The 22,830-nt window shown below is 41.2% G+C and overlaps 1 long non-coding RNA gene across 1 annotated transcript; it reads right to left on the reverse strand.

Annotated features, from left to right (window-relative positions):
- Window positions 1-12,172: 12,172 nt before the first annotated feature.
- LOC118240938 (uncharacterized) lies at window positions 12,173-15,093 on the reverse strand. The gene is made up of 5 exons (XR_004775720.2): window positions 14,925-15,093; window positions 13,797-13,967; window positions 12,999-13,632; window positions 12,610-12,744; window positions 12,173-12,305 (listed from the first exon to the last, which is right to left on the reverse strand). It is a non-coding gene; the product is annotated as an uncharacterized LOC118240938 (long non-coding RNA).
- Between the last annotated feature and the right edge of the window lie 7,737 nt (window positions 15,094-22,830).

Genomic DNA, 22,830 nt, shown 5'->3' on the forward strand with positions numbered 1-22,830 from the left:
ACGCAACTGCAACCCTGATGTGGAGTGTTACGGTAGGTCAGCAAAGATGTGCCTAACCTCTACTGGACAGTGATGGAGGAAGACTTGGTGGATCTCAGGGCAAACTCGCACAAACATTTCAGATGGATGGTCTGCAGCTGAGTGAATGTTTCAAGTTTCAAGTTTGGTTTATTTGTCACGTACATAGTCAAAAACATTATAACTCGCAGTGAAATGGTTTTGTATATAAACAATGTATGTACAATATATGTATAATATGTATATATTATACATATATTGTATATATGTACAATATGTATATATACACAATGTACAAATTTACAGATTTACAGTCACATGGTGGTGGTGGTCCCCACAGTGTATCAGTTGCCCTGATTCAGGGCCCGAATGGCCTGTGGGAAGAAGCTCCTCTTCAGTCTCTCTGTATTGGTCTTCAGAGGGCAAAAGCGCTTCCCTGACCTCAACAGAGAAAAGAGCCTGTTGTTGGGATGGGTGGGGTCCTTCACAATACTCCTGGCCTTGGTCTGGCACCGCTTGTAATAAATGGTCTACAGGTCAGGAAGTTCTGTATGAGTGATGCACTCTGCTGAATGCACCACCCTCTGGAGTGCTTGTCTGTCCTGCTTGGTGCTGTTCCCAGACTGTGATGTTCCCCGTAAGGATGCTCTCGATAGTGCAGGTATAGAAGTTCCGCAGTACCTTGGAGTGCAGTCTGAAGTCTCTTAGGCATCTGAGGTGGTGAAGACGCTGACGAGCCTTCTTTGCCAGGGAGTTGGTGTGGCGGGACCAGGACAGGTCCTGCGAGATGTGAACACCAAGGTACCTGAAACTGTCTACTCTCTCCACCGTGGTTCCATTGATCCTCACAGGTTGATAGTGCCGCTCCTGCTCCTTGCTGCAGTCCACAATCAGCTCCTTTGTCTTGCTGACATTTAGGAGGAGATTATTTCCCTGGCAACAGTTTTCCAGGTGTTTAATCTCCTCCAGGTAGGCCCTCTCATCGTTCTCCAAGATCAGGCCCATGATGACGGTATCGTCCGCAAACTTGACAATGATGGTGGAGCTGGAAGTGGCTGTGCAGTCGTGGGTGTACAGTGAGTAGAGCAGGGGCTTAGGACACAACCCTGAGGAGCTCCATTGCTGAGTGTGAGGGTGGATGAGGCACAGTTGCCCACGCGTAAATGGAACTGATGAACAGATTTATAGAGAATGATAAATAAGAAGTATCTAGTATATTTTATGTAAATATTTCTAAAAGTGTGTGTGGTGTAGTGCTCTCAATCGCTCCTCTGTACAGGATCTCTGTTGTGCCTGCGGTCTACATACTTTCCACAAGGGGCGCTGGTGAGTTGTACAGTGGATGTCTAAGATGTGAAGGAGAGTGTTCTGACCAGAGTAGAAGAACAGAACTGCAGTTACAGCCACAGCAGCTCACTGACTCTTAGTGCTGCATTTAGGGAAGAGGAGGAGGAGCTCTACCATCTTCCATGATGACCTCAGTCAGTTGTAATGTGATGTAACACACTTACACAGCCCTGAACAATGGAGCTTATAGTCTGAAGAATGCTCTTTTTTCTTAATTCACCACTCGGCTGGTTTTAATTATTGAGTTTTGTTTTCAGTTCAGTAAAGCTTCATTTTGAACTTGGTCTGTTCTTGTATTATTTTATTATTCACTATCTACACTGTAAGATTCTTTGTACTGGAGTGTGTTGTTCTGGGGTATGTTGTGCTTGAGTAAGTTTGGCTAATGTAAGTTGAACATCTGCAAAAAGTGTTGTTCTATTCTGGGAAGGAGCAGGTTTCTCAGGGCTGTAAACACAAATCTGTTTCACCCCACTGCTCTCGCTTTCTTTCACTCTGACTGGTATTCACATTACTAGATAATAGTTTCAGTTCTTCATTTAATATCTGAACATTATCTAGAAAGGAAAAGGAAATAATTGCCAATAACACAGTATCAAGATTGAATAAAAATTATTTTCTTTAGTAAGTAAGATTAGATAATGAATAAAAAATGTATTTAGCAAATGTCACAGAATGCTCCCCCTTCACGAGTCATGTGGTTTGGGGGGAAATTACGTTTGTTGTCACGCCCCCTACATGATGGCACGCACCTGTACGGGGTTCACGTTGAGTGTATGTCTGTTTATTTAAAGCCCTGTCAGTGTGGGCCTCATGGTTGGTCATTGTTAGTGTTAGTGTAATGTTAGTGTCAATGAGTGTGTAGCCGCTGTTAGTATAACCCAACGTTTGTACCATTTTATGTTGTCGTTGTTGTTTGTGTGTTCCTGTCTATTAGTGTTATTATGTGTGAGTGCCACGCATGTCGTTTATGTTTTATTTCATTAAATGTTTCACATCGTCAAGGGAGTCTGTGCGTCCTGCTCAACGCCCTGCGGCACTCGGGCCGTGACAGCAAATGAATGAATGAATGAACAATCACATACTTGAATGCTTCTGTCCATTTCAGTGTGAGTTTGTAGGTATTTTATTATTTCTCTATTAGCAGTATAGCATTCTATACTAAGATCCTATACTAAGATAAGACTACAGTAACCCCGTAAGTGAAAACACAGACAATAAAACCCAGGGCCCAAACACAACAGCATCCACTCCCTACTTACCAGAGCACACAAATAGATACATAATATATACAAATACATACATACTATATACAAATAGATACATAATATATACAAATACATACCTACTATATACAAATAGATACATAATATATACAAATACATACCTACTATATACAAATAGATACATAATATATACAAATACATACCTACTATATACAAATAGATACATAATATATACAAATACATACCTACTATATACAAATAGGTAAATAATATATACAAATTTACAACAGTGGCCAAGTTAGAGGGATCAAACAAGCTCAGAATCAGAGTAAGGGGAGAAAGAGACCAAGCACTGAATCAAATATCAGAACTATCACTAGAACAAACAGGTGTCCAAAATATCATCTTTCTCTTTCTTCTTCCTCCAAAACACTTCCTTATATCCCTCCTTGGGGCAGGGCCTTGCTTCAGGACTGGACAGTGAGTATGAAGATCTGTAGAGGAACTCTGGACTGGGTCTTGGGTAACTGGAACTGGAGAGAACAGAGCTTCACACACATACATATGACACAGGGGGACACAGGACGTAACTACTGTCTCATGCTCTTCACCTGCAGGTCAACAGCATTAATGTGACTGTCCCCACTTTTACATCTTAATGAGTTAAATGTAAATGTTCTGATAATCTTGTGTCTCTCAGTGTGGAGGTGCAGGTGTATCCAGTACAGTTCAGAAGCAGCCCTTCACTCTCTGTTCTGTAATGGTGATTTATATCAGTGGATGTGTGGAAGTACATGAACAGACAGCACTCCAGTGGTCTGGTAGATGTGGGGACTCTTTAGGAGAAAGGACCTCCTGATGTGGAGACACTTTAGGAGGAAAGACTTCCTCATATGGGGACTCTTTAGGAGGAAGGACTTCCTGATATGGGGACTCTTTAGGAGAAAGGATTCCTGACGTGGGGACTCCTTAGGAGAAAGGACTTCCTCCTTCTCTGTGGTTTGTGTGGTTGAGCTGCTACAGGCATTCAGACTGTGATATGTATGCTTTTCATTATCACATTATCATTATGCATCTCACACACACACGTGTGTGTGTGTGTGTGTGTGTGTGTGTGTGTGTGTGCCTGTGTGTAGGTGTTTATTGATTTTTTTTCTCCTTTAAGGAGTTTGTGTTTTGTCTCCATTTCCATGTAACCTGTGTTTTAATCTTTATGTATCTTTTGTGTGTAGTTTATGTTTGCTGTGGTTACAAGCTTTTTGGTCTTTAACTACTGTGGATTTCTCCTGCTGAAGGTTTTTGCTGTTTGTTTATGTTTCTTTTGTTTACTTTGCTTCTGTTACCTTTGGGATCACTGACTGTATTTCCAGTGTGTTTCAGCAAGGTTTTGACCACTAGCTGCACAAATCATTGTACATGTTGTATAACTCCAGGTGAGGTCTCATCCACACTGTGCATTTGTGGTCCTGGAATATGATTCATCTCTCTGTGTGTGTGTTATATTGGGCAACTATATATTCCCTTCAGTTGCATTTTTTCAAGTTTTAGCATGACTATGGATCTCTGCAATTCTTATTATTATGCCAAAGAGGTGAGATTCATCTTGGGAAAACTAGTTTTATGTTCTCCTGTGCAGTTTTAGTCTGTTTTTGTTAATATTTGGAAGAAAGCAAGTGAGGTTTGCTGCCTACATTTACCTGATGGTTTTATCCAAAGTGAATTGTGACTGACTACAACTTAAGCAATTGAGAGCAACTTGGCAGTGGTGGGGCTTGAATCAACAACCGTCCAATTACAACTTAAGCACCTTAACTACTGAGCTACCACTGCCCCGCCTTTTAATGAAAAGAGAAAGCTGCCCAGCACTGTAATGGTTTGTAGTTGATTAATTGAGCTGAGTGCAGAATTAGCAGCTAAAAAGTAGCTATTATCAGCTAATTAGCAGATATCAGACCAGTTTCTGAGTCTACAACTGAAGGAGGTTTCTGTGCACAACTATTACTATCATGCAGATGTTTGGGTAGTTTACACTCTGACACTTGGAAGTCAGTGGGTTACACCACTGAGATCTCCATCCAGAAGAGTACAGTCTAATTATTAGTACTGTTGTATGTTTCTATAGGTTTCATGACAATAGGTGTTACTAATCTTAGTATAGTAAATTATTATATTATAAACTGGGGACAGGCACCAGAAAACTGGAGTGAGGCAGGGGTAAACTGGAGTGAGGCAGGGGTAAACTGGAGAGAGACACAGGGGTAAACTGGAGAGAGACACAGGGGTAAACAGGAGAGAGAGACAGGGGTAAACTGGAGAGAGACAGGGGTAAACTGGACACAACAGAGGAAACTGGAAGGAGCTCCATCAGCAGATTGATGACTTCTCCAGAGGAAAAATAAAAATGGGGTATAATTTTTTTCAGCTGCAGCTGTCTGAATGGATTAAAGACTCAGTCAGAGCTTGAAGGCCTGAAGAGGAACCAGATACACTGATCCTGGATCAGCTCATGGGCATAGATAATATGTTTAACCCTCTACATACAGCTTGTACAGTTTTTCAGATGTAATACCAAACACATACAAAATAAAAGTCAATTCTAACATTGTACTGTCATGAGTCAGTGTGTTGTGCTTCCTAGAAGAATTATTTTCTATAGATGTGTGTTGTTCAGTAGTGAGTGAGTGTGATGGGGCATCTCTCCTCCACAGAGTGTGTTATTGTTCTGTATCACATCCTCCCCCTCAACACCTGCAGTAGGTCCCAGCTGCAGCAGTGCAGTCTCTGTGCAGTCTGACTGAGGGAGGTTTTTGTACGACTCTCCAACACTGTGTGAACACCCAGCTACTACTAATGATGTGTGCACTCTGACAGTAATAATCTCCTGCATCTTCAGTCTGGACTCCTCTGATGCTCAGAGTGAAGTCAGATCCAGATCCACTACCACTGAAACGATCTGGAATTCCTGACGGTAAGCTAGTAGCATAGTAGATCAGGAGTTTAGGAGCTTCTCCAGGTTTCTGCAGGTACCAGTTTAGACAGTCATCATCATACACTGCAGGGTTGGTTCTACAGCTGATGGTGACTGTGTCTCCTGGAAGAGCAGATTTCACTGCAGGAGTCTGAGTCACAGTCACCTGACACATGGATTCTGGGGAAAAAACAATGAATATGAAGTCATTATGAATCATGACAGAACATCAGAGAATTACAATGACCTGACATTTGGATTCAGGATGAAAAAAAATGCAGGAATAAGAAAGGGAATATGTCCATCTACGATTAAAATATGTAATCATTCACTGACTTTAAGTGATTTTATCTGATTTAATTCGTTCAACTTATTTAAATCCTACCTTTAGTCCAGAGGACCAGCGTGCAGATGAAGATGGGGATCAAAGTCATGGTTGCTGTGGGTGAAGTTGCTGGGGCAGGCAGCTCTCAGTCATGAAGTGTTAAACTCACAGGACTATAAACACTCCCAGAGCACTGCAGGTTCTGTACATGCAAAGTTACCTCCCTGTATTAATACACATCTACCAAATACTCTCTGTGGCCTCTCTGTATTATTACACGTCTACCAAATACTCTCTGTGGCGTCTCTGTATTATTACACATCTACCAAATACTCTCTGTGGCTTCTCTGTATTAATATATGTCTACCAAATACTCTCTGTGGCTTCTCTGTATTAATACACGTCTACCAAATACTCTCTGTGGCGTCTCTGTATTAATACACGTCTACCAAATACTCTCTGTGGCTTCTCTGTATTAATACACGTCTACCAAATACTCTCTGTGGCTTCTCTGTATTATTACACGTCTACCAAATACTCTCTGTGGCGTCTCTGTATTAGTTTCTTATGTTTCTTTACACACTATGATTAAAAATAACTTACAGTTAGTGAAACCTGACACTCAGAAAGCAAAGCAGAACTATAAGCAAACGTCTCAGCCTCAGACTTTAATCAAATCACTACACACACACAAACCACTTCTACTAAACACACTTCTCTACATTAGACACAGAAATCTAACACGATGTCACTTCTACTAGTTTATCTGTCTTTAAGTAAAAGACCTGCAGTATAAATATATGGAAGTATGTAATGTATTCATGTGATGTGTTCACCTCAGTATTGTTTGCTGCACGCAACCTTTTTACAAGTACGTTTCTATCAGGTCAACACAATGTTGTCTGGACTTAACCTGACAAACGTAAGGAGAGTGAAAAACATCACTGGCCACAGAGCTATTTTGAATGTCCAGGGCCAGCGTGGTGGTAACATCACAATGTGGCTACAATCACACAGAATGGAGTCCATTGCCATGGCAACCTGGGTCCTTACAGCAACACAGTCTTGGAAAAGTAATTAAAGATTTAAAAATGATCCATTTCTGAAATATGAAGCTTAGGGTTGTGTGTGTGTGTGTGTGTGTGTGTGTGTGTGTGTGTATGTAGTCGCTATAAAGTCAAAGAGGTTTTTGAATGACAGCTTCATTAGAATGTATCACTATGGGTGACTCGTGGATGAGGCACTAAACTCAGTGTGAGTGGTAAACTGGACTGTGGATGTCTCAGAGGTGAAGGAGGGAGTTCTGACCAGTGCAGGAGAGCAGAATGCAGCAGCTCTGTTTGTATTCTGTTCTGTGTCCTGGCATTTCTGTTACTTCCACAGAAATAAAGCTTCATTTTGGACATTGTCTGCTCTTTTATAAGAAATTAAGATCTTTATTAATGTTACCAGGCAGTTTCTTGTGCCTGAGCTTATCGAAACAGATCAGAACATCTGGTGAAAGTGTGGCTCTATTCTGGGAGAAAGAGAATCACCCAGCCATGGTAATGCAAATCTGAGTTACACCCCACCCCACTGCTCGCTCTCTCTCTCTCTCTCTCTCTCTCTCTCTCTCTCTCTCTCTCTCTCTCTCTCTCTCTCTCTCTCTCTCTCTCTCTATTCCTGCTGAGGTGGATTATGTCGCTCCCTGCTGTCCAGTTTGATGGATTACTCTCCCTGCAGCTACACCAACACCAACTAACATTCATTCCTCTTGTGGTGGTGAGTGTATCATTACCCTGATTAAATGAACTAAATAAGAAAAAGCAAACGCCTCATTCCTAGCAAAGAGAACAAGTTTATGCCCCCATAATGGCACACTCCATTTTCCTACACTCACCTCACTGTTTACACTTCCTGTTTACACTTCATTTTTTCAAGTCAGCTGTATACATGTGTATCCCTCCAAATGTCTATATTTCTATTTCCATTCTATTTCTATTATTTATTTATTTTTTTTGATGCTGTGAGCTACCTGTTTTGTTGTAGAAGTACAATGATAATAAAGTCTTTTCTGATCTTATCATATCATAGACCAGCGCCCTCCAAACAGAATATGTTTCTTTATTAGTTAGTGATTCCCCCTCTTGTCATGGTAGGCTGGTTGTCCAGCAGGAGGGACACACGTACTCCTGCCCAGGACCGTACTACACTACACTACACACTACACTACACTACACTACACACTACACACTACATTACACTACACTACACTACACTACACACTACACTACACTACACTACACTACACACTACACTACACACTACACTACACTACACTACACACTACACTACACTACACACTACACTACACTACACACTACACACCTCTCATCCTATCAGTTGAGGACTACCCTGGTTACACACTCACCACCCCCTCATTTCCTGGTAGAGCAACAACGTTCTTGAATGTTCACCCCATTGCCACATCACAGCCTCACCTCAGTGGTCCTGCCCTCCCAGTTCACCTCCATCAAGAGTCCAGCGCTGAGTCTGACATCTCCATCCCAGCTCTCTATCAAGACCTCACTGAGGTATTCAGCCCAGTAAAGGCCACACAGCTTCCCCCACACAGAAAAACCGACTGCTCCGTCAAACTACTGGATAACAACTGCCCTCCTCAGTGTAAGGTTTACCTTTTATCTCAGTAGGAAAACCGAGTGATGGAGCAGTATATTCAGCAGGCCTTAGAGCAGGAGTATATTTACCCCTCCACCTCCACCTCAGTGTCTTCTACATATAGAAGGACAGCAGGCTGAAGCCTTGCTGGGACCACAGAGTTCCTAATACCCTCCTGGTGAAATATCCTCATTGCTGCTTTTGCGCATAATTCGTGAAATTGATTTGTAATACAATAGTCATGACTTTTGTTTAAGAAAACTAACTGTCAAATAGCAAAAGTTTACATTGTAGAAGTTTTAGTGTGAAAGGTAGTTTAGTATGTAGATGGACTGACATGTTTTGGCTATGCTGAATACTGTTCTGTGCAGATGAGACTTTTCTGTTTTTTGGCATATTTTGGTTATAGTTATATTGCTCAAATTTCATTTGTGCACATGAAGGTTTATATTTTGATATTCTGCAAGGCTTAATATCTAATTTAAAGTCATTGTTCAGTCATATTTTATGTCATTCCTGCTATGATTTGGTGAAAGTAATGTGACAGACCTCACTTTTAATCAATAAATGATTGTACAAAATTTCATTTTAAACATTTATTACATTTATTACATATTTCTATACTACTTTATTTCACTACATTTGTGACCCAAACAGTTTGGTAAACTTATTTCAAACAGTTGATATTTCTTTATGCAGTACTCTAGGTCAAATGGTACCTCATTAGGAATAGAGCTGAGATTTGTCTAAACATTTTCATGTAAAACATATGGGTATCACACTATAAGAACCTTTAAAGTGAATTTAAGAAAGTATGCAAAAACAGAGAAAATGCCCTGAGACTTCAGAAGATTAATTAGATCTGGGTATATCCATCGTTGTTTACCTTGACAACATACTGGTATATTCCTTTTCCCTAGACCAAGATGTTGATGGAGGTACAGATAGATGGTGTTTTTGATGTAGGTAGGGGTAGATGGTGGGGTGGTGGTAGCTCAGTGGTTATGCTACTTGATTTGTATTCAGAAGCTTGTGGGTTCAAGCCCTGCCACTGTTGGGCCCCTGAGTAAAGCTCTTAACACTCAAGTTATAATCAGTCATTGTTGTAAGTTGCCTTGGAACAAAGCATCAGCTAAGTAATGTAAGTTTAATGTGTCTTTGTTGGAGGTACAAGTAGGTAGTGTTGTTGATGGAAGTACGGGTAGATGGTGTTTTTGTTAGAGGTACGAATAGATGGTGTTTAATGGAAGCACAGGTAAATTTTTTTTAATGGAGGTACAGGTAGATGGTGTTTTTGATGGAGGTATGGGTAGATGGTGTTTTTGATGGAGATATGCGTCTATGGTGTTTTTGATGGAGGTATGGGTAGGTGTTTTTTTTAATGGAGGTACAGGTAGGTGGTGTTTTTGATGGAGGTACAGGTAGATGGTGTTTAATGGAGATACAGGTAAATGTTTTTTTAATGGAGGTACAGGTACATGGTGTTTTTGATGGATGTTGTGATGGAAAATATTATTCGATCATGTATTATCGTGTGATTCGTATGTAATGATTCATATATAATCATGTTAATCCTTTCATCATATAATCCTATATGAATAGTTCAGTCTGCACACTCTGTCTCTGTATATTGTGTGAACAAAACGACTGTGGGAATGTTGCCTTATGACCTGCATGTGTCGTGACCTCGCATGTGTCGTAAAAGAGGAATTAGGCTTAGGCTTATCTTGCAAACTGTGTCTGTCCTGGTGAGTGCTCTGGTACTGCAGGAATGTTCATCGCCATAAGGAGCAGGGAATGGGTAAACAGGGATACAGAGCACCCCTCTCTGGGGGTGAAGTCTAGGCATAAGGAGCAGGGAATGGGTAAACAGGATTACAGAGCACCCCTCTCTGGGGGTGAAGTCTAGGTATAAGGAGCAGGGAATGGGTAAACAGGATTACAGAGCACCCCTCTCTGGGGGTGAAGTCTAGGCATAAGGAGCAGGGAATGGGTAAACAGGATTACAGAGCACCCCTCTCTGGGGGTGAAGTCTAGGCATAAGGAGCAGGGAATGGGTAAACAGGATTATAGAGCACCCCTCTCTGGGGGTGAAGTCTAGGCATAAGGAGCAGGGAATGGGTAAACAGGATTATAGAGCACCCCTCTCTGGGGGTGAAGTCTAGGCATAAGGAGCAGGGAATGGGTAAACAGGATTACAGAGCACCCCTCTCTGGGGGTGAAGTCTAGGCATAAGGAGCAGGGAATGGGTAAACAGGATTACAGAGCACCCCTCTCTGGGGGTGAAGTCTAGGCATAAGGAGCAGGGAATGGGTAAACAGGATTATAGAGCACCCCTCTCTGGGGGTGAAGTCTAGGCATAAGGAGCAGGGAATGGGTAAACAGGATTACAGAGCACCCCTCTCTGGGGGTGAAGTCTAGGCATAAGGAGCAGGGAATGGGTAAACAGATTACAGAGCACCCCTCTCTGGGGGTGAAGTTTAGGTATAAGGAGCAGAGCCAGTCTACCCCTTTAGAGCTTTTGCTTCAGAGCATTAGTTCTCACACAGCTGTGTTCTGTATGTCCTATTTTCCTTATTAAATTACTCTTTTAATCACGTCTGACTTTTTGTATATCCAAAATTCCACCACAATGTATAGATAGATGGTGTTTTTGATGGAGGTATGCATAGATGGTGTTTTTGATGGAGATACGGGTAGATGGTGTTTTAGATGACGGTACGGGTAGATGGTTTTTTTAATGGAGTTACAGGTAGATGGTGTTTAGTCAACTGGTTAGTCAACTTCACCCTCATTCCTTTTGGTGTTTGCAGCTTTTGGGTGGAGTGTCCCATACATTGTTTCCTAGTCTCGATGTTGGCAGCTTGCAGTTCTTCTCTTTGCCAACTTATCATGCCTGCTGGATAGCTGATCACTGGCATGGCATACGTGTTATGCTCATGATCTTATTGTTCCCAGTCAACTGAGTCTTGAGGACTCGCCTTACCCTACAGAGGTACTTGAATGTTGCCATCCATCTCATTGCTGCCTAATGATTCCCGTGTGATAGGGATTCTTCAAGGTATTAGTAGGTGTCCTCCAGGTCTGAAGACATTTTCTATTTGTACTATTAGCCAACCACACCTTTCCAGTTGAAATGACATGATTCTTGCTGAAGGTCCTGGGTAGGTGCATCACCTACCCAGTCATTGTCTCTTTCTTTCTACAGCAGTAGAAATTAGTAATGGAATGAATAACTAGACAAAGTTGACAGCAAAGATCTAGTGTATTTACAAGTTTTGGTCTTTAAGGACAATAAACAGGTGCAATCGCATCATGAGTGACCAAGGCCTACACAACAAACAAAACCACACTAGAAACAAAAAGATGACTGACTAAGCTAACAAAAAGAAACATACAATGAATACATTGTTATAAACAAAGATAAACCCACACCCAAACAAAGTGGCAGCCACTCCCTACAACCAGTGTGTCATTATGTACAGGACAAGACATGTATACAAGATACAAAAAAACATGCATTATACAGCAATCAAACCAAAAGGGACCAAGAAAACTGTATATCAAGGGGCAAATCCAAAGTCATACACACAAAGCAAAACCAACAAGATCAAAATGCAGCAACACTATCAACAACAATCATTTCTCCAACAAATCCTAAGCTGAGCCCTTGTCTCTTCCTCTTCCTTTTATATGGTGCTCTGCTCACCAGGAAACCTGGTGTGGATTGGGATGAGGGATACCGGAGAGGCAGAGGCAAAACCTGGAATTCAGGGAAGACGGACACACAGGCAGACATAAAATTACATATATCATCATTCAGCTTGGTGGCTAATATTCCTGATAGAATCTTCCATGTTGTGGACAGGCAGGTTACTGATCTGTAGATGGATGGTGTTTGGCCCTAGTGGGGGTTCTTCTGTTAGTCAGCCCAGATGGGAGCAGGTAGTTCATTTGTTCTGCTAGTCAGCCATGCAGAGCTATATATTTTTTTAGCCTGTAGGCGTGGATCATATCAGGGCCAGTGGCCGCCACGTTCTTCATGTTTCTGACCCACTTTTGGATACCTGCTTTTGTAAAGCTGACCATTTCCTGCTCTGGGAGATTGTGGTGCTCTGCTTTGAGATCTTCTAACCACTGAGCACTGGTGTTCTGTGATGAGTCATTCTCCCATATATTCTTTCTGTGCTGATGTTTTATCTCTGGGTGGATACACAGTGAGGGTTATGATGCACTGCTACTGAAAGTATGCTTTGGTTGATTCATTGCTGAAGAAGCATTTACTCTTTTGGCTGTTGCTTCCTTTGTATGTCTCTGCAGTTTTGATGCCATTGCTGTTAACATTTGTTTAGCAGACTGTATAGCTTCAATTATGAGCTCCCCATTGTATCTCTTATGTATCCAGAGTCCAGATTTGATCTTTATGCCCTTCTGGAGCTTTGAAAATTTTACTTACTTCTGAGCTGTCTTTTATCTTGGTCTCTATTTCCAAGCAGGACAGTGGGAGTGACCTGAGTCTTGTATTTTGTAGCCTATGGTCTCAAGCATTTACATCACATAGACAAATACAAATAATCACAGAATTATTTAGATGGTATATTAAAACATTTAAAACACAATCAAACCTAAAAAAAAAAAAAGTTTGAAATTTCTGAGGGACATGGAATATCAGGTTTCAAGTGTTTCGCTCCCAACGACACCCTAACTAAGAAGAATCCACATATTATTAAATAAATACTAATCCAGGATTGAGCTACAGAAAGCCTTTATTCATCAATATCAATGAACCAGTGTTTATGATGGTTTAGCCATGCATCTGAATGAGGCTCGCATGGTTTTGGAGATCGCTGAACACTTTCGAGGCAGAAGTTTACGGCCTTTTTTTCTAGAGGATGTAAAAGCATTTTGTTCTATGTGTGAAGCTGCAAAAGATAAGATTAATCAGAACTGCAGCATCAGTCACCATAATAAAATGCTTATGAAACACGAGCATTCTGCCTGATAGACTTATAGTCCTGAAGATGTCCAGAGGAGGGGCTGGGCTTGTGGTCATCAGCTACCAGGCCAACAGGGTTCACTTTATTTGACTTCTTGAAGAGCAAGAATTAAACAAAGCAAATTGAACAATCAGCATTCACAAAAGTAGCCAATAGTGCTCCTTCAGAATAATCCATTGTTCCAGTGATCTGTGGAACAGCAGTGTATTATGTAATTTCACATGACTGGTGTGAGGTATATAAAAAATTATACCTACCTTCAACTGAACGTTGATATTAGTAACTTTCTTTGGAATACTGAAACGGAACCCATAGTTCTTTTTCAGCAGCACACAGATTGGATCCATGAAACAGCTGTCAGTTACTCTGTCCTTTATTGTGGAATAAATACATGCCCCCCTCACAGCTGGGCTGGAAACCTTGGAACACTGTTTGGAGACAGAGGCAGAAAATTTCTCTCATGTTCTCAGGAGAAAATTACTGACAACCTGTGTTGTTTTACTTTGGAACTCCTTGCTGAAAAATCCCTCAACCTGATTTGAAGAGCAGCCTACAGGAATATCTTATTAAAAACCGTGTCCATCTTAGAGAATGAAATGTCCTTCCTTCCTCCTAGATCTCAGTTCTTCACACTGCTCCTGGATGAAGCTCTGCTACTTGCGAGTTTTTCCAAACTCTCCATTATACCATGCGCTCATGGTGGGAGACTAGAATCTCTTTTGAACCTTTAGGTCTCACAGGTTCTTAAAACTCAGATTATATTTCTGAGTAATAAACATTTATAATCTCATTGATTATATTGTTTGTGTATGTTACAATAAGATCATCAACCAGGGAAACACCATGGTCATTAGAGAGCTGCAAAGCAGAGTGGTGGGAGGTTGGCTGGCTCTCGCATTTGATAGAGGACTGCTCTTTAAAAGCAGAATTTGGCCTGAAGATACCTACACACCCTGTTAAACAAGCCACAGTTTGTTGGAACTTCTGAAATATCAGATCCACTTAGGCTACAAAAAAATGAATCAAGAGCAATAAATATTGTAGTAGAGTCAGTGTCACTCCCTATCACACTTGATTCAACAATCTTATCCAAAGAATCAACAACTGTAATATTAGCAGCAGCACACTTCAAGTCTGTTGATGACACTGATGGAGAGCTTTGTCCTGTGCTAAGGTTCAAATCAGTTTGGGTGGCTGTACCTCGTGCCATCTGCAGTGATGCGTTTGTGGGAAGGACGTCACTCACTACCTGACTGTCTGTGGTAAGGGATCTCCCAGAGTTCATTGTTGCTTTGCTGATTTCAGACTCTGAGTACTGGGAAGGAGGTGCAGCTGCTGACCTCATCACTCCGAACCCTTGAATGCAAACTCACAGTCTGGCTTGCCTGACATATTTCAGATGAACTGGACTTAGCAGGCTGCATCTCCTTTTTATATAAATCAAGGATTTTGCAGATGTCCTCATCAGTGCAGGAATCACCATCACTCACTTTTTGCAAGACCAGCAAAAAAAAGTTCTCTGCTATGACTTCAATGTCAGAATGCGTAATTGGACTTTTATCCAATGCAACTGGAGTGCGTGTGGAGTATGAAGATCTCCTCAGAAGAATTAAGCATTTGTTACAACCACGTCCAGGCTGTGAGGCCATAACAAGGAAAACGAAATATAAATTGCTAACAGAATGTAAGCTGTAAAAAGTGAATAGCAATAAAACAAACAAAAGCACAAATGGAAGTCTCCTTTTGGTGTATTTCACAGAGGATATTATTTACAAACAATCTTATTGGTGCAATGTCTTCAGCAGTGACCCAGGCCAAAACAATAAACAAAATCCACACTAATGGAAGAAAAATACACACTAAATAATCCCAACAAACAAAAGAAACATATATCAGACTTTCCTACCTGACAAATAAACAGAAGCAAAACCCACACCCAACAAAAATGGCAGTCACTCCCTACCACCATTATCCAACACCAAAGCACCAAACAAAACAATATTTACACTCTCTGTCCAATATCTACAGGTATATGTGCAACAGCTACTGAAGCAGAAGAGGCGAAGCCAAAGCACAAAGTCCAAAAATGGGGAAAACAAGGTCATACACAAGTCATACAAAATTGCAACCAAAAGCCAAACAAACCAACAAAACTGTGTGTCTTCCCTCTTCCCTTCCTCCCTTGTGGGAGGGGCCATTAAATAGCAGGAGCAGTGGGAACTGTGTCCCTCTATAAGCAGAGCACTACGGGCTGTGACCCCCATACTGGGAGAACGGCTCCAGCAGATCCCAGGAGCAACATCTGAGATCTCCATCCAGAAGATCACAGTCTAATTATTAGTACTGTTGTATGTTTCTATAGGATTCATGACAATAGGTGTTACTAATGTTAGTATAGCAAATTATTATATTATAAACTGGGGGTAGGCAGGAATAAACTAGGTAGAGGCAGGGGTAAACTGGAGAGAGGAGGGGTAAACTGGATAGAAGCAGGGGTAAACTGGAGAGAGACAAAGGTTAACTGAAGAGAGACACAGTGGTAAACTGGAGACAGGAGGGGTAAACTGGAAAGACACAGGGGTAAACTGGAGAGAGACACAGGGGTAAACTGGAGAGACACAGGGGTAAACTGGAGAGACACAGGGGTAAACTGGAGAGACACAGGGGTAAACTAGAGAGAGACACATGGGTAAACTGGAGAGACACAGGGGTAAACTGGAGAGAGACACAGGGGTAAACTGGAGAGAGACACAGGGGTAAACTGGGCACAACAGAGGAAACTGGAAGGAGCTCCATCAGTAGATTGATGACTTCTCCAGAGGAAAAATAAAAATGGGGTGTATTTTTTTTCAGCTGCAGCTGTCTGAAGGGATTAAGGACTCAGTGAAGAGGAACCAGATACACTGATCCTGGATCAGCTCATGGGCATAGATAATATGTTTAACCATCCACATACTGTCTGTACAGTTTTTCAGATGTAATACCAAACACATACAAAATAAAAGTCAATTCTAACATTGTACTGTTGTGAGTCAGTATGTTGTGGTTCCTAGAAGAATGATTTTCTTTAGATGTGTGTTGTTCAGTAGTGAGTGAGTGTGATGGGGCATCTCTCCTCCACAGAGTGTGTTATTGTTCTGTATCACATCCTCCCCCTCAACACCTGCAGTAGGTCCCAGCTGCAGCAGTGCAGTCTCTGTGCAGTCTGACTGAGGGAGGTTTTTGTACGACTCTCTAACACTGTGTGAACACACCACCACTATGATAACTCTGACAGTAATAATCTCCTGCATCTTCAGTCTGGACTCCTCTGATGGTCAGAGTGAAGTCAGATCCAGATCCACTACCACTGAAACGAGCTGGAGTTCCTGACTGTAAGTTAGTAGCCCTGTAGATCAGGAGTTTAGGAGCTTCTCCAGGTTTCTGCAGGTACCAGTATAGATAATGTCCATAGCTGCTGTGATAATACACTGCAGGGTTGGTTCTACAGCTGATCGTGACAGTGTCTCCTGGAAGAGCAGATTTCACTGAATCCTGAGTCACTGTTACCTGACCTCTGGATCCTAAAAAATGAATACAAAACACAAAAAAGTTAACAATTAACTGTACATATGCTATTATATAGTAGTACTAACCCTGTGAATAGTTTTTTAAATAAGCATAGTAGATCTGTGTCACAGTGATAGTTCACCACAGAGGTAAAGCAGTGAGTTACCGTGAGTCCAGAGGAGCAATGTGCAGATGAAGATGGGGATCAAAGTCATGGTTGCTGTGGGTGAAGTTGCTGGGGCAGGCAGCTCTCAGTCATGAAGTGTTAAACTCACAGGACTATAAACACTCCCAGAGCACTGAAGCAGGTGCTGCACATGCAAAGTGACCTCTCTGTTTTAATACACGTCTACCAAATACTCTCTGTGGCCTCTCTGCATTAATACACATCTAGTAAATACTCTCTGTGGCCTCTCTGTATTAATAGACATCTACAAAATACTCTCTGTGGCCTCGCTGTGTATTAATACAAGTCTACCAAATACTCTCTGTGGCGTCTCTGTATTTGTTTTTTATGATTCATTACACACTATAATTAAAAATATAGTTAGTGAAATCTGACACTTAGATAGCAAAACCTCAGTCCAGAATTGAACAACTATAAACACATTCTCAGCCTTATACGTTAATCAAATCACCACACACACACACACACACACCCCTTCTATTCAACACACTTCTCTACATTACACATATAAATCTAACATGACATCACTTCTTTGCCGTTCAAAACCTCCCACCTGTGAACCAACTGATCAAACACAGCTGTCAAATGTACATGGGATGATTAACTGGCATGATTACTTGAGTGATTAATTATGAACTCACCAATCAGGTCTAAGCACTATAAAATGCAACTGGTGACTTTATCTGTCTTTAAGTAAAAGACCTGCAGCATAAATATACTAAAGTATGTAATGTATTCATATGATGTGTTCTCCTCAGTATTGTTTGCTGCACGCAACCTTTTTACATGTACGTTTCTATCAGGTCAACGCATTGTTATCTGGACTTAACCTGACAAATGTAAGAAGTGGGAGAAACATCACTGGCCATAGAAATATTTTGAGTGTCCAGGGCCAACGTGGTGGTAACATCACAATTTAGCTGTGATCACACAGAATGGAGTCCTCCATCGCCATGGCAACTTGGGTCCTTACAACATCACAGTCTAAACACACAGATTAGACAGAATACACACCATCTTCACAGTCCACACTCACGTTAGACAGACTTCACACCATCATCACAGCAGGAGACCAAGTGGATGCAGAGCAGATGAAACACATTGTCATTGTCATGTTATTGGATAAATTATTTTGCAAACGAACTGAGGTATTCTGCACCTTTTTGACAATACAAAATATACTAGATTATTAACATTCATTAAATATTAGTTTAGGTGGAGATGAAAAAATAATTAAAGATTAAAGATAAAATATGAAGCTTAGGGTTGTGTGTGTGTGTGTGTGTGTGTGTGTGTGTGTGTGTGTGTGTGTGTGTGTGTGTGTGTGTGTGTGTGTGTGTGTGTGTGTGTGGTCACTATAAAGTCAAAGCGGTTTTTGAATGACAGCTTCATTAGAATGTATCTCTATGGTTGACTTGTGGATGAGGCACTAAACTCAGTGAGTGGTAAGCTGGACTGTGGACGTCTCAGAGGTGCAGGAGGGAGTTCTGACCAGTGCAGCAGAACAGAATGCAGCAGCTCTGTTTGTATTCTGTTCTGTGTCCTGGCATTTCTGTTACTTCCACTGAAATAAAGCTTCATTTTGGAAATTGTCTGCTCTTTTATAAGAGATAAACATCTTTATTAATGTTACCAGACAGTTTCTTGTGCCTGAGTGAGCTTATCTGAACAGACCAGAACATCTCGTGAAATTGCGGCTCTATTCTGGGAGAAAGAGAATCACTCAGCCCTGGTAATGCAAATCTGAGTTAGAACCCACTGCTCTCTCTCTCTCTCTCTCTCTCTCTCTCTCTCTCTCTCTCTCTCTCTCTCTCTCTCTCTCTTTAGTCCTGCTGAGGTGGATTATGTCGCTCCCTGCTGTCCAGTTTGATGGATTACTCTCCCTGCAGCTACACCAACACCACGTAACATTCATTCCTCTTGTGGTGGTGAGTGTATCATTAGCCTGATTAAATGAACTAAATAAGAAAAACCTTATTCTTAGTAAAGAGAACATGTTTAACAACACCATCCATATTCCTACACTCACCTCACTGCTTACACTTCTTGTTCACACATCATTTTTGCACTTTCCATGTCTGCTGTATACATATGAAGCCCTGCAAATGTTTATTTTTAAATTGCCATCCTATTTCTATTATATTATTTTATTATTTTTATTGATGCTGTGAGCTACCTGTTTTGTTGTACAAGTACAATGATAATAAAGTCTTTTCTGATCTTATCATATCATAGACCAGCGCCCTCCATACAGAACACGTTTCTTTATTAGTTATTGATTCCCCCTCTTGTCACGGTAGGCTGGTCATCCAGCAGGAGCGACACACCTACTCCTGCCCAGGACCGCACTACACTACACTACACTACACACTACACTACACTACACACTACACTACAATATACTACACTACACTACACTACACACTACACTACACTACACACTACACTACACTACACTACACACTACACTACACACTACACTACACTACACTACACTACACTACACTACACACTACACTACACTACACACTACACTACACACTACACACTACACTACACACTACACACTACACACTACACACCTCTCATCCCATCAGCTGAGGACTACCCTGGTTACACACTCACCACCCCCTCATTTCCTTGCAGAGCAACAACATTCTTGAATGTTCACTCCATTGCCACGTCAGTGCCTCACCTCAGTGGTCCTGCCCTCCCAGTTCACCTCCATCAAGAGTCCAGCGCTGAGTCTGACATCTCCATCCCAGCTCTCTATCAAGACCTCACTGAGGTATTCAGCCCAGTAAAGGCCACACAGCTTCCCCCACACAGAAAAACCGACTGCTCCATCAAACTACTGGATAACACCTGCCCTCCTCAGTGTAAGGTTTACCCTTTATCTCAGTAGGAAAACTGAGTGATGGAGCAATATATTCAGCAGGACTTAGAGCAGGGGTACATTTACCCCTCCACCTCCACCTCAGTGTCTTCTACATATAGAAGGACAGCAGGCTGAAGGCTTGAAGGGACCACAGAGTTCCTAATGCCCTCCTGGTGAAATATCCTCATTGCTGCTTTTGTGCATAATTCATGAAATTGATTTGTAATACAATAGTCATGACTTTTGTTTGAGAAAACTGACTGTCAAATAGGAAAAGTTTACTTTGTAGAAGTTTTAGTGTGAAAGGTAGTATAATATATGGATGGACTGACATGTTTTGGCTATGCTGAATACTGTTCTGTGCAGATGAGACCTTTCTGTTTTTTGGCATATTTTGGTTATAGTTATATTGTTCATTTTTCACGTGTACACTTGAAGCTTTATATTTTGATATTCTGTGAGGCTTGATATCTAATTTAAAGTCATTGTTCAGTCATATTTTATACCAGTCCCTCTAAGACTTGGTGAAAGTAATGTGACAGACCACACTTTTACTCAATAAATGATTGTACAAAATATCATTTTAAACATTTATTACACATGTCTATACTACTTTATTCATATATTTCACTACATTTGTGACCCATACAGTTTGGGTCACAGTTTGATGTTATTTCCAACATCAAAACAGTTGATATTTCTTTATGCAGTGCTCTAGGTCAAATGGTACCTCATAAGGAATAGAGCTGATATTTGTCTGAACATTTTCATATGAAACATATGGGTATCACACTATAAGAACCTTTAAAGTGAATTTAAGAAAGTACGCAAAAACAGAGAAAATGCCCTGAGACTTCAGAAGATTAATGAGATCCGGGTATAACCATTGTTGTTTACCTTGATAACACACTGGTATATTCTTTTTCCCTAGACCAAGATATTTTGGACGACTGTCAAGTACTCTGGACAAAGGAGAGTTCCACCTATGTGAGGTCAGCTAACTAAGCTACCTCATAAATGCAACCAATGTATGGATACAGGCAGCTAAAGTGATCTACAGCACTTTCTGTGATTCGCCAACTTCTACCTGTGTTTAATTAGGGGGTTTAGCGCTAAGGCCCATCCTCTCACCAACCTACTCCATGGGGGAAACAACTGCCTGGAATGGAGTCCAGTGGCAGAAGAGGCCTTTGACCACTGTCTCAGTCCTCCAACATCCTGACCCTGATAGGTCCTTTGTCTTTTTGATGTTGGAGTCTCAGCGGTGCTGCCTCAGTGTTCAGGAAACACCCCAAAATTAAGCCGTTTAAACCAGTGGCCTACTATTCTAAGAAATTGACCCCTGCGGAGAGGACCTACAGAGTGGGAGACAGAGAGCTGCTGGCCATAAAGCTAGCATTCAAGGAGTGGAGGCGTTGATTAGAGAGTGCTCAACACCCCTTTGACTGACCATAAAAACCTCCAATACCTCCAAATCGCCAAATACCTCATCTCTTGTCAGGCTAGGTGCTCTGTCTTCTTTTCTCGGTTCAACTTTTCCATCACTTATCAGCCAGGATACAAAAACACCAAGGCAGATGCCCTGTTCAGAGGCTGAACTTTGACCCAGAGGCTGGACCCACCAGCAGGGAGCCCATCCTGCAAGCCATCAGGTGGGATATGGACCAGGCCATCACACAGGCCAGCTCTCACCAACACTGCCCAGGCCAGCGGCTGTAGACTGTAGAGCTGCTCCACTGCTGTGCTCCTCTCATCACAAGGGCCCATATCTCTCTGGGAAATGGCCATCCAGGATCAACACACACAGGCCAGCTGCTTACAGCTCAGGATTGGTGGCTCTCCCAGTGAGATGTAATCATCCACATGGCTTCCTGCACTGTTTGCGCCAAGTCCCAATGCACTCTTGTCTTCCTGCAGGTCTTTCACCAGATTGCTATTAAAGTTCATATAAGTAGGGGGTGCGAGACCATGCAGAGATGTGAGCAGGAGGATTTTAAATAAAATGCACAGTGGGAAAGGTAACCAGTGTAACTGATCTAGAATTGGAGTGATGTGAGAAGACTTTTTAGTATGTGAGAGAAATATGCACAAAACCCACAATACACACAACAAAGCAAAACTCATGCAATACAATCACATTTGTAAGCACTTTGTCAAGCAGTTTGAGACTTGTTCTAGAAAATTACTAGGTTATATAATTAAAAATGTTCTTATGTACTCACACAAAAACAGTAACCAACCCAACGGAAATGACAGCCCTTCCCTACCACCAGTGCACAAAATCAAAACATCAGTATATACAATATATACACTATATACATTATATACACTATATATATTATATACACTATATACACTATATACATTATATACACTATATACACTATATACACTATATACATTATATACACTATATACACTATATACATTATATACACTATATACATTATATACACTATATACACTATATACATTATATACACTATATACACTATATACACTATATACACTATATACATTATATACACTATATACACTATATACATTATATACACTATATACACTATATACACTATATACATTATATACACTATATACACTATATACATTATATACACTATATACACTATATACACTATATACATTATATACATTATATACAAATGTACAACAGGAG

The sequence above is a fragment of the Electrophorus electricus genome, chromosome 4 (assembly GCF_041902795.1).
Source record: "Electrophorus electricus isolate QZ-2024a chromosome 4, ASM4190279v1, whole genome shotgun sequence".
Classification (NCBI taxonomy): Eukaryota; Metazoa; Chordata; class Actinopteri; order Gymnotiformes; family Gymnotidae; genus Electrophorus; species Electrophorus electricus.